Source organism: Pinus tabuliformis, chromosome 1_2, assembly GCF_031772625.1.
Source record: "Pinus tabuliformis cultivar Carrire ecotype Pingquan chromosome 1_2, CPIR1, whole genome shotgun sequence".
NCBI classification, from domain to species: Eukaryota; Viridiplantae; Streptophyta; class Pinopsida; order Pinales; family Pinaceae; genus Pinus; species Pinus tabuliformis.
In genome coordinates this window covers 1129368518-1129385368 of record NC_142298.1, presented here as the reverse complement: position 1 = coordinate 1129385368, position 16851 = coordinate 1129368518, and the positions used below count along the sequence as shown (strand labels likewise).

Below are 16851 nucleotides of genomic sequence, written 5' to 3'. Positions count from 1 at the left end.
TTCAGGTAACTGCCGTACATTAGATACCATTATGAAAATTAGTAATAATGGGTGGTTACCATACGTACGGCCGGCCCCAGAATCAGGGCTAGCAATGGCTAAAACTAAGGCAGTTGCGCATCTATGGCTGGGCCCGAGAATCAGGGTTTGTTGTGGCTAGAGATAAGCAGTTGGACATCAATTTTAATCCCTAAAAGCTTTGAAGAAAGATATGGGTGTGCAAAACATCCTACACCTACATCGTGTAAAAAAGGAGATATAGAGAGGGGATAAGTATACGCAGTTTTGTTTTAAAAGTGGTTTAGGTCGCGTTAGTGTATAGGTAGATGGAAAAACAATTCGCCTCAGGTGGGATGTTTTTTGGATAATTTTTATTTTCTACAATGATTTCTTATTCTTTAACTCATCCGTGAGGTTTTGCAACTAAATTTTATACAAATTTATTATTAAAAAATAGATAAATAAAAAATATAATAGCAACATATAAAAAACCACAACAATGATACCATAAATTATTTTTGCAATTTATGAGGAAAAATAATATGTTCATTATTTCTTGGGCCAAAAAATCATCATGCACTTATATACCCTACATTACATGAAAATACCATGGGTTATAGAAGCCTCCAACTCCTAAACCTCCAAGAATAGACTAGTTAATAATAGTGCTAGTTATCACTTTGTCAAGTTTATCAAGCAATTATCAAGTTGTTTGAGGCTAGATTGAGTTTGGATGTTTTTTTGGATAATTTTAATTTTCTACACTTCGTCAAATTTATCAAGCAATTATCAAATTGATTGAGGTTAGATTGTGTTTGGATGTTTTTTTGGATAATTTTTATTTTCTACACTGAGTTTTTATTCTTCAACTCATCCCATGAGGTTTTGCCACTAAATTTTGTACAAACTTATTATTAAAAGATAGATAAATAAAAACATAATAGCAACATATAAAAACCATAACATATGAGCACCATAAATTATTTTGCAAACTTATGAGGAAAAATAATAGGTTCATTATTTCTTGGGCCAAAAAGTCATCATGCACTTATATACCCTACATTACATGAAAATAGCACGGGTTATAGAAGCCTCCAACTCCTAAACCTCCAAGAATAGACTAGTTAATAAGTGCCAAATTAATGTTATCACTTTGTCAAATTTATACTCACTATCCTAATAAAACCAACTAGTTGACATCTCATCAGCTCCATTTCACTTGCAAGGAGGGTAGCAATAGCTAGTATAAAGGTAGATTATACTCATACAACTTGTTTAGCAATATTTCATGCAACAATGTTGTTATAATGCCCCACGCTTTCCATCAACCATAGATTACAATCATACAACTAGCTCAATAATGATACATGATGCTTTTGATCAACCTCCTTAGATATCGAATAAGGTTCTTTTTAATGTAATTATTAATTAATTTTAAATAGATGTAGTTCTTTAAATAATGATAATGTGTAAATAATAGTGAATATCTAGCATATTTTGAATGGGTGAATAGAAATGCCTAAATAAGTAAAGGGATTTCATATAAGTATTATTATTAATAATATTAAAGATTTAGTAGTTAAAATTATTTATTTGAAAATTGGTGATGACCCCTACCATATTTTCTTAATACATTTGAAAAGAGAAGTTGTAAATCCTAGTAATTTCAAGGGCTCTAAATATCTTAAAAAGTGATTGTTATATTTACATATATTTTTTAGAAATTGCAAATGGTGTTGACATAATGTTAAAAAGGGAAAAAAAGCAAAATATTTGTAGTAAAGAAAGAAGGGGAAAATATATGTTTTATGTAGTTAATTTTTGTTCTTTTTGGGGCAACCACTCATAATATCACATGGCAATGGAACGAACACTTTGGAATAGTGAATATTTTTGCATTAGTAACATATATCATAATAATGTGCTTTAAATATGTTATGAAATAGATTGTAAAAAGACATTCTCAAAAGTATTTTAAAACACAAGAGTTAAGACATGTTTATTCATATATGATATACATGGTCATGGAAAATATATATGGAATAAGTTTATTGATCTTAGAAGAATTACAATGTGTAACATTGACAAAATACGTAAATATGTTTTTTCTGGCTTTCTCATTATGACATATGCATTGTCCTCCGTTTTTTTTTTTGCATAAAGCTCAAATGATAAGGAGAACAACAAAAGTAATCTTGATAATAATCTGATGCGTGATATTGTTGTGAAGGTTAAGCCTTGCCATTCAACGTTTCCATTGTGGATGGTGGACCAAGGTTTATTTGGAGGTGAAATTTATAATAAAGTATAATCATATTTAGATTATCAAATTCTTGAGGTTTTATTTCAAAGTACTTTCTTATGTTGTTTTCCTTCTAATCCCTCACAATGTTTTTGTCATTTTTGGGTTGACAATTGTATTTCACAAAAGAAATTAGGTTAAACCATTTTTTCTGTCACCTCGTTCAACATTTTAAAATGTTGATATCATTTAACTTTTCCATGGGTATAATGAAAATATGTTATAACAAAACAAATCTAACATCACAAATATGTCCATAATGAAAATTATGTTGAATAAAATAAAGTTAATTTCAATGGTTAAGGAAATACAAATAACATTGAGTGAAAATATTGAATGTCGCATCATGCATAGTAGAGCTTTGCAAACATTTTGGTGCTCTTCTAGTTATTCCACACATGATCACATCCATTCATGATGAATATGTATAATAATTATAGTTGAAAATCTATTTCGATAATTATAACATTGTTTCACTCATCAACCATGACACATTCTTTTATTCTTTTTAATTAGTACTTATACTAGTGATAAAGATAGCAAAGTATTGAAACAATAACCTTTTTTTTACTCAGAGTTTTGAGTGATAATTGCACAATTGAAGTACTTCAAGCTAACATTGACTATAAAGTGTTGATTCTTTTATAGATATTTTTAAATGCAACCTCAAATATGTTTTGAATTTAAAATTAAATAAATATATATTATGGGTTTTCCACCCATCATACAATTCTTGATAGTTAATAAAATATTTCAAATTTATATCATAAAAAAGATTCTTTTAAATTAAAAAATTAATTGAATAATTATATTTACAACTCAAATATGGTTTTCAATAATATTTATATTACTTTTTTTTTTTAATAAATTAATTATATTTAGTGCCACCGCCTTGGAGCGTTGGTTAAAGGGATAAGGTAGAGGCGGGTGGTTGAGGGTTCCAACCCCCGACCCCCCAGCTTGGAAAATAGTTTAGCCCCGCAGGGGTTTGGTCTCGTGGCCAGCGGACGGTCTGCTAAGTCATTGATGCTGCTGTGCAGGTCATGGGTTCAAGTCTCGTCTTATCCTGAGGGGTCGTTCTTGCGGGCTGGGTGGTTCCTCCTAGTGGTTATAGTGGCAGCTGATGGGATTCGACCCTGTGTAACGCCAGTAAGGTACCACTGTCGTTGCCGATTCCGCTAGATATATATATAAAATTAATAATATTTTTAATTTAAAAATTAAATAAATTAGCATATTCACATAATACTTTTTATATTAATTGATTTTCTTTTTCAAAAGGAAAACCTATAGCCAAACATTTTTCCTCAAATAAATTCATGTTTGAAATAAAATTAAATTGTTAAAACTAAAAATATTTGGAGTATGTTTATTTTGGAATATGGCTTCAATAATTTTAATTTAATTATCAATAATTATTAGGTGGATAGTAGGGATTTAACCTCCATATAATATTATAAAATATTCTTAGTAGTACACAAATCAAAGGTTGAGATTTATTTTCAAAGTAGTTATGTTTTTTCCCTTTTAATTAAATTCATTAATAAAAAAATGTCATATGAACAAGTATCATATGAAATGAGTTTGTGGTTTTTTTTGTCACGTGGTATTGATAAACCATGATATTATAATAAAGACTATTTACAAATTAAGAATCTCCATGATAAAGTGGGGGTAAATCTCCATGGTTAAGAATCTTGTTATATGTTGTTTGTTATTTAAGAATCTTATAATAATTATTTGTTTTACACCTATCAAGTCTACCTTCTATAAGAAATATATATATATATATATATATATATAATATATATATATATATATATATATATGAATTTTTCCTCTAATACCCTAGAATGAAGGTAATATCATCTTGTTAGGAGACTTCAATGCTAGAACTGTTGTGAAGATAAATCCCTTATGCAGGCATAAGCGATCTCTCTAGTCCTATGACAGGGTCTAGCAACAAACCGAACAAACTAGGGCAAGATTTCCTTGTCTATGTTTGAAAATGAAAAGTGAGAGAGAAACATATCTCAGTTTGATGTTAAGCGCTCAACTTTTGATGATGATCTCAATCCCTTAGCTTCCAGGCTCACTCCTTTTTATTCCTTACGTCCGAGTACCTACAAGAGAGATCAAAAGACAACAAGAGATACAAGAGCATACATAGTATAACAAAAACACAAACTACATGAAAGATCAAGGAGCATCATGATAAATGTATAAAGATTAATACACTTATGGAAAGTAAACACTAGATGTATTTATCAATGAATCAAAAAGGGAAGCACACAACCATTGCCTTGATGTTGGTGACATCCTTTGTAGTGGATTTCCAAGTCCAAGCTAAGACTCTTCAAGCACTCCTTCTCCTTAGATAGATGGGCAACATTTGGGCATGATTTCAACATAGGAATGTAGGCAAGCAATGACCAACCCATTGTGGAAAGTGAAGAACAGATTTATAGTGAGGGAGAGGGGGTTAGAGATGCACCAAAGGGGTAAGAAGGTCCTTATCCCAAAGGTAAGATCCCTAAAGGTAGGATCAAGGGCTCTAAATGGGAGTACTCAACCATATCTTCATCCAACAACTACTAGCTTGTTGTTCACGAGGCTTGTAGTAAGAGAAGATTCTGCTCCATTTTTGGAGAAACTGCCTGAACAAGACCATTGCAGATTTTCCTAACAAAAGTCGCACTGCCAACGCTAGTCACTAGTTAGACAAAATGTTACAAGCACAGATTTGCCTACTAAAAGTAGTGTTGGGCTTGAAAATAGGGTTTTTTGACTAGATCTTCCATTATTATTTCAAGGCATTTCTTCTTCTTTTCTTTAGGGATTCTCTGATTAATGCTTTTCATGGTGAATTCATTGAAAAATTTTGTCGTTGTGTGACATCTTGGAAAATTTCGACAACTCAGGGTATGAGACATGGAGTGCAACAAATTATTGTATAACAAGAACTGCAACTAACCAAGTTATTCTTCTAAGTAATGACTCCAACCCAAATCCTCTTTGGCTATATGAGGACCTTGTTTTAGCTAGTAGATTCAAAAGAAAATCTGAAGACCAAACCAAGAATTTATTTGGTACAAAGTTAATCAAGTTGTGTAGTTCCCAATATCTAAACACAAGAGCTTTGCGAAGGTTAGGGTTTTGTCTTCTGTAGAATCCTCTATACACCCTAATTTTCAACCATATTAAGTGTTTAGTCACTTTCTATGTGACATTTGATAGTATTTTTTTGTTTCTACTGATTTTGCCTATGAACCCCCATGAGTGAACCCTTTCTATTAGAAGGCTATGACTGGGGAGAATCAAACAATTTCTAGCGGTTTAGGAGTAGCTTGTAATAAGGAAACAATGGGGAGAATGCAGTCCCAGGAGCCCAATGACAATCTCGATTCAAAAATAGATTCCTTCCACGAGCTACAACCAACCCTAAATTAGAGATTTGATTTGACACAATAGAGAGCCATATCTAGTTCATGAAATATCATGCTTTCACTTGTAAATTTGTCGAGATTTGGCCCACGAAGAAGGACTTGATGAAATGGATACAAATCAAATGACATCTAAAAGGCAAAATCAATCTAAAGTTGGGATTCCAAGGCTTTTTTATGGTTATTTTATATAGCCCAAAGGATATCTAAAAAGGTTAACCTGCTCCTAAAGGAAAATAAGCTCATAGTGTTGCAGAACAACAATGGGGATATCAAGTTAACTGGTGATATTATGAACTTGGATTAGACTAGAGAAAAAATCCAACCTAGGGCCATTCCTAAATGAAAATAAACCGAGGAGCCTATGAATGCCCCATTCATGGAGGAAACCCCATTGTAAGAACCAGTGGATATGGATGTAAACGAGGAAAAATATACCATCGGCCATAGAAAAGATACTGGCAAGTTTGTTGCGAGAATGAAGACACAAATATTTCACTGAGATTATCGAACTCCAACTTCATCAATTTCAACATACATATATCAGTTTGATGAATAAGGAAGAGATGGATAGTCAAGAGGTTGCATCATTAACCAAGGGTTTTGGAGTTCTAAAAGAAAGCGGCCAGGATAAATGAAAGCCACCTGGGTCCAAAAGAATAAAAAAAAAGGGTGAAGGTCAACCCAAGTGTTTATTCTATCAATAGGAGAACACATGGTTAATTTTGGGTAGGTTATTGTGCTACCAGAGGTGTTTTCCTCAATTAAGAATCTTATCCAACGAATATGCTATCTTAGAACATTTATGGCCTCAACAACCAAGGTACACAAATATATCTTAGAGAAATAATAAACAAGGAGAAATTTCAATCTTCTTGATACAAGAAATAAATTTTTCTTGTGAAAAAATTCAAGCCATTACAAATTCTACTGGAAAGGATGTGAAGTAATGGCAATAGATGCCAATGGTAGCGCTACTGGATTGGATATACTTTGGAACCCCTTATAAGTGGCCTTCCAAGGTGACATGACTCTTCCTCATATTCTTTTTGGCCATTTTTAATATATAGGTTTGAAGGAAATGGGTTGCTTCATAGTTGTTTATGGAGCTCACATTTTGGTGGAAACATCAACCCTTTTAGCAAACATATAAACTATTTGATCCATTAATCATGATGATCTTTAGGTAGTTTGAGGGGACTTCAACTTAATCAAATTCATTTAGGAGAAAAAGGAGGGGATAAGGAGGCTAGGTTCAGAGGCATAACTATTTATTGACCTTATGAATGACCTCCATGTGGCATATGTATGTACTAACAACGTGATCTATACCTAGAGAAACTAAAGAGGGGGGAAACATTAAGTTTCTAGTTGGTTAGATAGTGTTTGGTGTCTGAAGCCCTATTGGGTAAGGGCCTTTTTGTTGAAGCAACTATTCTCCCAACTTTTGAATATGACCATTGATGAATCCGTTTGGAGTTGGACCTAAAGGAAATCCCTCATAATCATACTTTTAGTTTTGAGAATTTATGGTTATAGGATCTTGAATTCTTGGAGAATATTAAAGGATGATGGAATGAGATACAATTCATGGGATCAATCAGATGCACACTTTCCATTTGAAATTAAAATAACTCAAGTTGAAAATCGAAGATTGAAATTGGAAAGAATTTGGGAATATCTTAACTGAGAAATAGGTTTTGGAAAGTAGGATGCACTAGCTACAATAATAAATAATCCTTAATGGCCAATCTGAAAATATGATTTAGGAAGAGGGACTTACCCTAAGAAGAGAAGAAAACAAGAGTAAATCTTATGGAAACAAAATTCCTGGGTGTAATGGTTGACAAAAGGAGAACATAATACTGATTTGTTTCTTAAGTTCATGATCAAGCATCGACATAATAACAATATTTTCTCACTTTCTTCACAGGATGAGAATCACTTGGTCCAACACAATGATATCAAGTAGGAATTGTTATTGTGTTACCAATCCCTCCTCTTAGATCCCATTCCAAATAGGGAAGTCTCTATCCACCGTATACCATCTCATATTCCGAGACTTATCATCCCAGAACATAATGATGCCCAAATGAGGGAGGTTAATTTTGAGGAAGTGGAAAAGGTGGTTATGGAGATGCCTAGGAACAAAGCTCTTGGCCTTGATGGATTTACCATGGAATTTTCCATGCCTATTGGCCTTTCCTTAGCCATGATGTTCAATATCTAGTGGACGAATCTCGTCGAAATGAACAAATATGGTCCGGTCCCAATGTCACCTTTATTAATTTAATCACCATGGAGGGTGGATCCAATGATCCAAATGGTTTCTCCTAATTTCCCTTTGTAATGTGATATATAAATTTTTTTCCTTAGTGATATTGATAGTTAACCACCTCAAGCCACTCCTAAAGAACATCATTTCTGGAGAACATATTGGTTTTGTGGAAGGTAGACAAATCTTGGATGGGATAATCATTGCCCATGATATTATGCATTCCTTGAAGAAAACAAAGCCTGCAGAAATGTTGACCAAACTTGAATTCTCTAAGGCTTATGATAGGCTTAATTGGAAATATATTTTTTCCACCCTTAGGTCCTTTTACTTCTCTTTATCCCTGTAGCTAAAGGTCTAGGTATATTTCTGAAAAATGCAAGGCATCAGGCTACTCTTCAAGGTATCAGGATTTATGGTAATGACTTGACCATTACACACCAACAATTTGCTGATAATATCCTAAAATTTTCCTTTCCAATAGTGAAGGGAGCTTTAAATCTGATATCTATTCTTAGTGCCTTCATAGAGGCCTTTGGGACCTTGATTATTGCGCAAAAATCTAATATTTTATTATTTAATACATGTGGAGTGGTTCAATGTCATTTTGCTCGCCTCTTGGAATTTAGAATAAACTATCTTCCATCCATCTATTTGGGTGAAACCCTAGTGGAAACTTCTCTAAGGTTAGTCTGTTGGAAAAACATTTTACAAAGGATTACAAATAAATTGGACACTTTGGCATTCTAATCCTTGAACATGGAGGGTTGACTAGTTCTTCTCAAATTAGTGTTGCTATCTCTTCTAGTTTATCAAGTGTCTAATATGATTTCCCCAAAGGTGATTCTCAAGTCTGTTTCTTCTCCATTCAAACACTTTCTTTGTAGTGGGTGAAGAAGGAAAATAAGTGGTCTTTGGTGGCATGGGATAAGATTTGTATTCCAAAATTGGTGGGGGGACTAGGATTAAGGGATATAGAAACATTGAATAATGTATTGAGAGCCAAAGTGTGGTGGAAATTGTCATAGGCGAGAACTGAATTGTGGAAACAAATATAAAATATGGCCACTCCTTTTCCCAAGTTGATAAATTGCATAAAAATGACTCAACACTTGGGTATTCCATTTGGAATCTAGCCTAGAACAATCAGAATCTTATCAATGCCATGCTTTTAGGGAAATTTAGGATGGAAGACATGCATTTATTTGGAATGATTCCTAGCAACAACTACCACATTTGGGGGATTGAGTAGATTTACAATATCTAGAAATGTTTACCATCGGTCAGCAGTGTAACACTATGGTAGAGTTTTGGAAGCCAATCCAACACTCTACCCTATGGAGAGAATGGAAATTGGTCGAGGACTAGCCCTCCCATACATCTTTGTCCTCCTAGCCCCTCCTAGCCAAAGAGCTTCAAATTTGAAGAATTTCCATACCTCAGGACCATGATAAGCTCAAGTGGGGATATCAACCAAGAGGAATGTTTACTTTGAAGATGGCTAATACTCTTGTAGCGGGACATCAAGATTTGTATCGAGACACCATTTGGAGGAAAATTTGAACATAATATTTTCCCCAAGGTAGCCCATTTTCTTTGGTTGGTAGGTCAACAAAGAATCGTCACTTGGGATCAGATAAGGAGGAAAGGATATTCATGTCCCTCATTTTTCCCACTTTGTAGGAACTAAGAGGAATATATGGAGTATATACTAAATAATTTCCCTTATGCGTACCAAGAATGAGGAAAGATACATAACACTTTCAAGTCCCTTGATTGTAATGTCAATAGTATTGTGGAAACCATATAGCAATTAAGACCTGGTATTGGCACCAATCTAGTGGTTAACATAGTTTGGATATTAGTTTCGAGCTTTATCTTGTGGGCCTTATGGAAAGAAATGATTCAACAAATATTCAAATAAGAATCCACAATGGTATATTCTCTTTAGATATGTATTTGACAAAACACAAGGGAGACAATCCTCAATGAGATTTGGTCCCAAGATAACTAGAGGGTGAGCCCCTAGAAGGCCAGTACTTTATCTATGCTAGATATTTCTCCTTCCATGATTTTGTCTTGACCCTCCAAGCCCCCTCATTTTGGAGGATCCTCTCCTTAATTTTCCATCTCATCCCTAGTGGGCTTTATTAAACTGAATTTTTATGGGGCTTTGAAAGGAAATCCTAGCCAAGGGGGCTTTGGTGGAATTTTCTATGATTGGGATTGTAGAGTCTTAATGGTCTATGCAGTGCATTATTGTTTTACAAGCAATAAATGGAAAAATTCCTAGCACTAGAGAGACAGTTAATGGTGGACCCTATATTAGGTTGGGCGAACCTACCTATGGTTTTCAATCCATGGTTTTGGATGTGATGGTTTTCGGTCCATGGTATTGGATGCTTTGGCATGTATAAATATGTATTGTAACATTTAAAGGAATATAATGAAAAATCAAGCTGGTAGTCCCAATTTTGGGATCAAGGGGAAAATCTCTATGTATATGTGTTTTATGTCTTATGCTCTCGCATTGTTTATTTTCTGTGTTTTAGAATTCACAAGCAGGTAATTTCTGTACAGGGTTAAAACCTACATTTGGTATCAGAGTTGTTTTGGCTTCAAGGGGACGCCTTTGTTGCTGAGGGGTTTCACTCGGGCCTGTGGTAGACCCTGTTTAGTGGGAGATCTGCGAGATCGATTCTAGTGGCAAAAGAAGATGGCGAGTAGCGGAAATATAAGGATCGAGAAATTTAATGGTCAGAGTTTTGAGTTATGGAAACTCAATATGGAGGTTCTGTTGGTGGATAAAGATCAGTGGATTGCGGTAGATCTGGGTACTAAACCAACGGGAGTGTCTGATGAAGAATGGAAGAAGTTGGATCGGAAGGCAAAGAGCACAATACGATTGTGTGTCTCAGATTCAGTGTTGCTGAATATATCAGGGGAAGCTACAACGAAGGCTTTGTGGGACAAGTTAGGGACTTTGTACCAATCTAAGTCTCTGGTGAATAAACTGTTCTTGCGGAAAAAGATGTATAACTTTAGGATGAAAGATGGAGACTCGGTGACAGAGCATCTGAATGCATTTAATACTGTGGTAAGTCAGTTAGCATCTGTTGATATTAAAATTTCAGATGAAGATAAGTGCATCAGTTTGTTGTGTTCTCTACTAGATTCGTGGGATAGTCTGGTTATTGCAATAGGTAGCAATGCAACTGCCTTTCAATTTGATGAAATAGTCTCATCCTTGCTGACAGAGGAGATGAGACATAAAAATATGGAGATCTAGAATGGTGATGCCTTGTTTGTACGAGGACGGTCCCAGAACAGAAACAAAAATAAGTCATCGAGTGGGAGATATAAATCTAGAGGGAGATCTAAATCTCCAGGAAAACCTGTAAAGGTGGTGTGTTGGAAATGCGGAAAGGAAGGGCACTTCAAAAGGGACTGTAAATCTAAAGCTCCTAATAAAGGAAAGGGATCTAATGATTCTCCTTCTGTAGAGGCAAAAACCACCTCAGATGAAGGTGGGGATGTGTACTTGGCTTCTTCAAGTAGTCATGTAGATCATGAGGCATGGTTGATTGACTCAGGTGCATCCTTTCACTTCACTTCCCATAGAGATTGGTTCTACGAGTATGAGAAATATGATGGTGGTGATGTCTTCTTAGGGGATGATAAGAAGGCTAGAATCCTTGGTCATGGAAAAGTAGAGTTGAAGTTACAAGGTGGAAGGGTTAGAACACTTCCAGGTGTTCTACATATTCCTACATTGGTCAGGAATCTGATTTCTGTAAGCAAGTTGGATGATGCAGGTGTAAAAACAGTGTTCGAGAAAGATACCTGCAAGATGGTTCGGGGGCACTGGTATTGATGCGGGGAGTTCGGACTGGAACTTTGTACAAGCTGCAAGGTAACATTGTTGTTGATAGGTGCAATAGTTTTGTGGTTCCTGAAAGTGGAGTAGAAAATCTAGTGGTCTCTGGAGAGAAGACCATGCTGTGGCATCAAAGGCTTGGACATATTGGAGAGAAGGGCCTTCGAATACTTCATAGTAAAGGTATGGTAGAAGGCATGAGTAATAGCTCTCTGTATTTTGATTTCTGTGAAAATTATGTATATGTGAAGCAGAATCAGGTGAGTTTCCCCTCTGGTGGTAAGAGGGCAAAACATATATTAGAGCTTGTGCATAGTTGTTAGGTCCCTATAATACTTGTGATTACCCCATTACTATTGTAGTTGTATCCCTTATTAATATTGTTGTGCCCCTATTGTCCCCATATTGTTATTACTGTGCCCCATAGAATCCCTCTATTGTTATTTTTGTGGCTTTATATTATTATTGTTAGGTTGGCTGGGTTATATCGTGACTCCTTAGACTCCTATATATAGAAAGGAGGTTTTGTCATTTGAATCATCCAAGAATTGTTCATTTGTGTAATGTAAAGGAGGTTGCCCCCTTGAAGAGGCTGAATTCTAAGGTGTTCAACTATCTTTTCTTTCTTTTTGTGAGCTGGTTTCATAACATTTGGTATCAGAGCTTGGATTCTAGGGTTTCGCTGCTCTAAATAGGTCATCGTGGAATTTTCCCTATAACTTTTTTTTTGCGACGTTTTAGAAGCTAAAAAAAAAAACCCATTTGAGACGAAATCTCACTGAACCTCGGGACTGAATTTCAGAGCTTTTCGCACTATATTTGTGGAGATATGATCTGAGGAAGTTGGTCTTTTTACAGACTCCTGAATTACATTCCAAACAGGTGACCTAAGGAAAATCATCATAACTTTCTCTTTGAGCATCAGATTGAAATTTTGTAAGAAGGTATAGAAAGAGGACGGACTGTAGTTTCTTGTACATATTTTTCAGAGCCAAAGGTCGAAACAGTGACTCGTGGTACGTCGTACAAGTTCTCTCTATTGAATTATTCTATAATCAGGTCACTGTGGGAGATTTGGCATAACTCTTCCTTGGAGAATCCAATTTGGATCAGACGGGTGTCATTGGAAAGAGGATGTAGAGGGCTATCGTAGATCACAAATTTAGAACTAGATGATTCAAAATTACAGATATACATCACATTCAATATCAAGCTCCTACAAAGTGAAAAAATGTGTGTAATTTTTTTCAGATTTTTTTAATAAGCTTGGTCTGAAAAATTAGTTTGAAGGAATTCAAAGGGCATAGTAAAGCATTATTATCGGTAATTGATGCCCCGAGGAAAGAAAATGCAAACACCTAGTAAGAAACCTGAAAGCTCTAGCATGACTCATGAAGAAGAGGAAGAAATGCAACATGATATATCAAAATTACGAGACCAAGTGCAACAAGTGTCACTTGCACAAAAAGCAACAGAATCTAAGATGGATGTTTTAAAGAAAGATGTAGAAGCTAATATGGATGGTTTAAAGAAAGGCATAGAAGCTAAGATGGATTGTTTAAAGAAAGGCGTAGAAACTAAGATGAATGATGTGGAAGCTAAGATGGACGATTTGAAGACAGGCATGGAAGATTTGAAGACATATTTGACAAAGTTTCTACAAGAAATGCTTACTAATGGTGAAAGGGTAGTAAAGGAAACTCATGATGAGAACAAAAGAAATGTTAATCATGATTTCATAGACTCTAATGTTGGATCGAAGACCCACCATATTCCAAAAATCGATATGAGGAAGTTTGATGGCAAGGATCCCGCAACATGGATATTACAGATGGAGCAATTTTTCGATCTCAATAATGTGCAAAACACACAAAAGGTACGTATTGCAACTTTATATTTGGAACCAAATCAGTTTGTATGGTATCAATGGCTTTGCTCTCGTAAACAAATTATCACTTGGGCAATTTTTACGGAAGAATTGACAGCACATTATGAGGATACAAAAAGCAACACTTTTTTTAGCCAATTGATAAGTCTCAAACAAAAGGGTTCAATAATGGAGCACATTGAGGAGTTCCAAAAATTGAACATAAGGGTAAAAAATATTTCAGAGGAGCATAGGATTGATGTGTTCATAGGGACTTTAAAGGATAATATCCAACATGATGTTCGCCTTTGGGAACCTGATTCATTAGAGAAGGCATTCAGGTTAGCAAGAAAAATGGAAAGCAAAATTATGGCAACCAGGAAGCATACCACTCACAACTATAAAGATGGAAGTGTTGTTGCCCCTAGTCTTCCACAACCTATAAGGTTGACACCACAACAATTGGAAGAAAAAAGAGCAAAAGGGCTTTGTTACAGTTGTGATAGAAAATACACTAAAGGTCATAAGTGTGCTGAGAAAAAATTATTCTACATAGATTGTGAAGAGGAAGAAGAAAAGGAGCAAGAAAGGTCAAAAGAAGAGGATATACTCCAGGAACAAAGCCTAGATAAAGAAGAAATGAATCCGACCATATCTTGTAATGCATTGGCTGGAATTACCACTCCTCAAACCATCAAGATAGAAGGACAAATCAAGAAGAAAAAGGTAATAGTGTTGATTGATTCAGGAAGTACCCACAATTTTATTCATTGTAAGGTAGCAAAAGAATTGAATTGCTTCCTATATCCAGCACCAGAGTGTCAAGTGATGATTGCAAATGGAGGAACAATAAATTTCTCTGGAAAGTGCCATAATATCAAGCTATCCATGGGAGAATATGTATTGACTAGCCCAATGCTTTCCATTCCAATGGGAGGTGTTGATGTTGTACTAGGAGTCCAATGGCTACAATCCTTGGGTACAATAGCTTTTAATTTTCAAGAACTTTTCATCAAATTTTCTATGGAAGGAAAGGAAGTTGAATTAAGGGGTATTGCAGGGAAACCAGGAAAGATAATCAGCTCTAACGGTATGACAAAGCTTCTAAAAAAGGAACAAAGAGGTGTAATTGCACAATTATGTTCGCTAGATGTTTCCACATCGGAATCATCTATTTCTCCAGATCTCCAAAAAGTCTTGGACAATCATTCCAAGGTATTTGAGACTCCCAAAGGTCTCCCACCTATTTGTGATCATGATCATGCTATTCATCTGATTCCAGGAAGTGTTCCTCCAAACATCAGGCCGTACAGATATCCCTATGCCCAAAAGAGTGAAATTGAACGTATGGTTGCAGAAATGCTAGAGGCTGGTATAATTCAACCTAGTCAAAGTTCTTTCTCTGCTCCAGTAGTATTGGTGCACAAGAAGGATGGATCATGGCGCATGTGTCTGGATTATAGGGAGCTCAACAAGCTCACTATTAAAGATAAGTTTCCCATTCCTGTCATTGATGAATTACTGGATGAATTGCATGGATCAATTTACTTCACCAAGTTGGATCTTCTTTCAGGATATCATCAAATCAGAATGAAGATTGAAGACATTCCGAAAACAACATTTAGAACTCATGAGGGTCATTATGAATTTTTGGTCATGCCTTTTGGCCTTACCAATGCACCTTCAACATTTCAAGGTTTGATGAATTCCATTTTCAAACCATTCCTTAGAAAATTTGTGTTAGTATTTTTTGATGATATACTAATCTACAACAAGTCTTGGAAGGATCATGTTGAACATGTTGACAGGGTGCTACAACTATTGGAGGAGAAACAATTATATGCAAAAAGATCCAAATGTTTCTTTGGAGTACAAGAGGTGGAATATTTGGGTCATATTGTATCTCATGAAGGAGTTAAGGTAGACCCTAGCAAAATTAAAGCCATTAAGGAATGGAAAATCCCCACATCCATAAAGCATCTGCGAGGATTTCTTGGGTTGACAGGGTATTATCGCAAGTTTGTTAAGAATTATGGGAGAATAGCAGCACCTCTAACAACATTATTGAAGAAAGATGCATTTTCATGGACTCCAGAAGCAACAAAGGCCTTTAACATCTTAAAGAGGCAATGTGCCAAGCACCAGTCTTAGCTACACCAGACTTCACAAAAACCTTTATTGTGGAATGTGATGCTTCAGGAAATGGAATTGGTGTTGTTTTAATGCAAGATGAAAGACCCATTGCTTTTGAAAGTCATCCAATCAAGGGAAAGTTTTTACACAAAGCTATTTATGAGAAGGAAATGTTGGCAATACTCCATGCACTTAAGAAATGGTGACCCTACCTAATGGGAAGACACTTCAAGGTAAAAACGGATCATGATAGCCTTAAATACTTTTTAGAACAAAGATTATCCTCTGAAGAGCAACAAAAGTGGGTCACAAAGATGTTGGTTATGACTTTGAAATCATCTACAAAAAAGGGAAGCAAAATGTGGTGGCAGATGCACTCTCAAGAAAGGATGAGGATGTGGAAGCATTGTTGTGTGCCATTTCTATTATCCAACCAGATTGGATAAACGAAGCAAGGGAGGAATGGAAGAATGATGAAGAAGTGTGGGCACTTATTCGAAAGTTACAACAAGATTCCAGTACATCTGATACATTTAGCTGGAAAAATGATTCGTTATGGTACAAAGATCGCTTATACCTCTGTAAGAATTCCCAACTAAAACAAAAGATTCTTATGGAATTGCACACTTCTCCCTTAGGAGGGCACTCAGGATTTTTAAAAACTTACCACAGGGTTAAGAAGGATTTTTTTTGGGATGGCCTTAAATCAGATATTCAAAAGTTTGTGGCGGAATGTTTGGTTTGCCAACAAAATAAAGTTGAAACAATTAAGACCCTGGGTCTATTACAACCTTTATCCATTCCAAGCCAACGTTGGGAGGAGGTTTCAATGGATTTTATCACAGGTTTACCCAAGTCTGAGGGAAAGAGTGTCATCATGGTGGTAGTTGACAGACTTACCAAGTATGCACACTTTTGTGCATTATCACATCCATTTAAAGCCAGTACAGTTTC

The 16851-nt window shown here is 35.4% G+C and overlaps 1 protein-coding gene across 1 annotated transcript in view; it reads left to right on the top strand.

The window, feature by feature from the left end:
- Positions 1–16851, top strand: part of LOC149210132 (uncharacterized) — a 38023-nt gene that overhangs the window by 4397 nt on the left and 16775 nt on the right.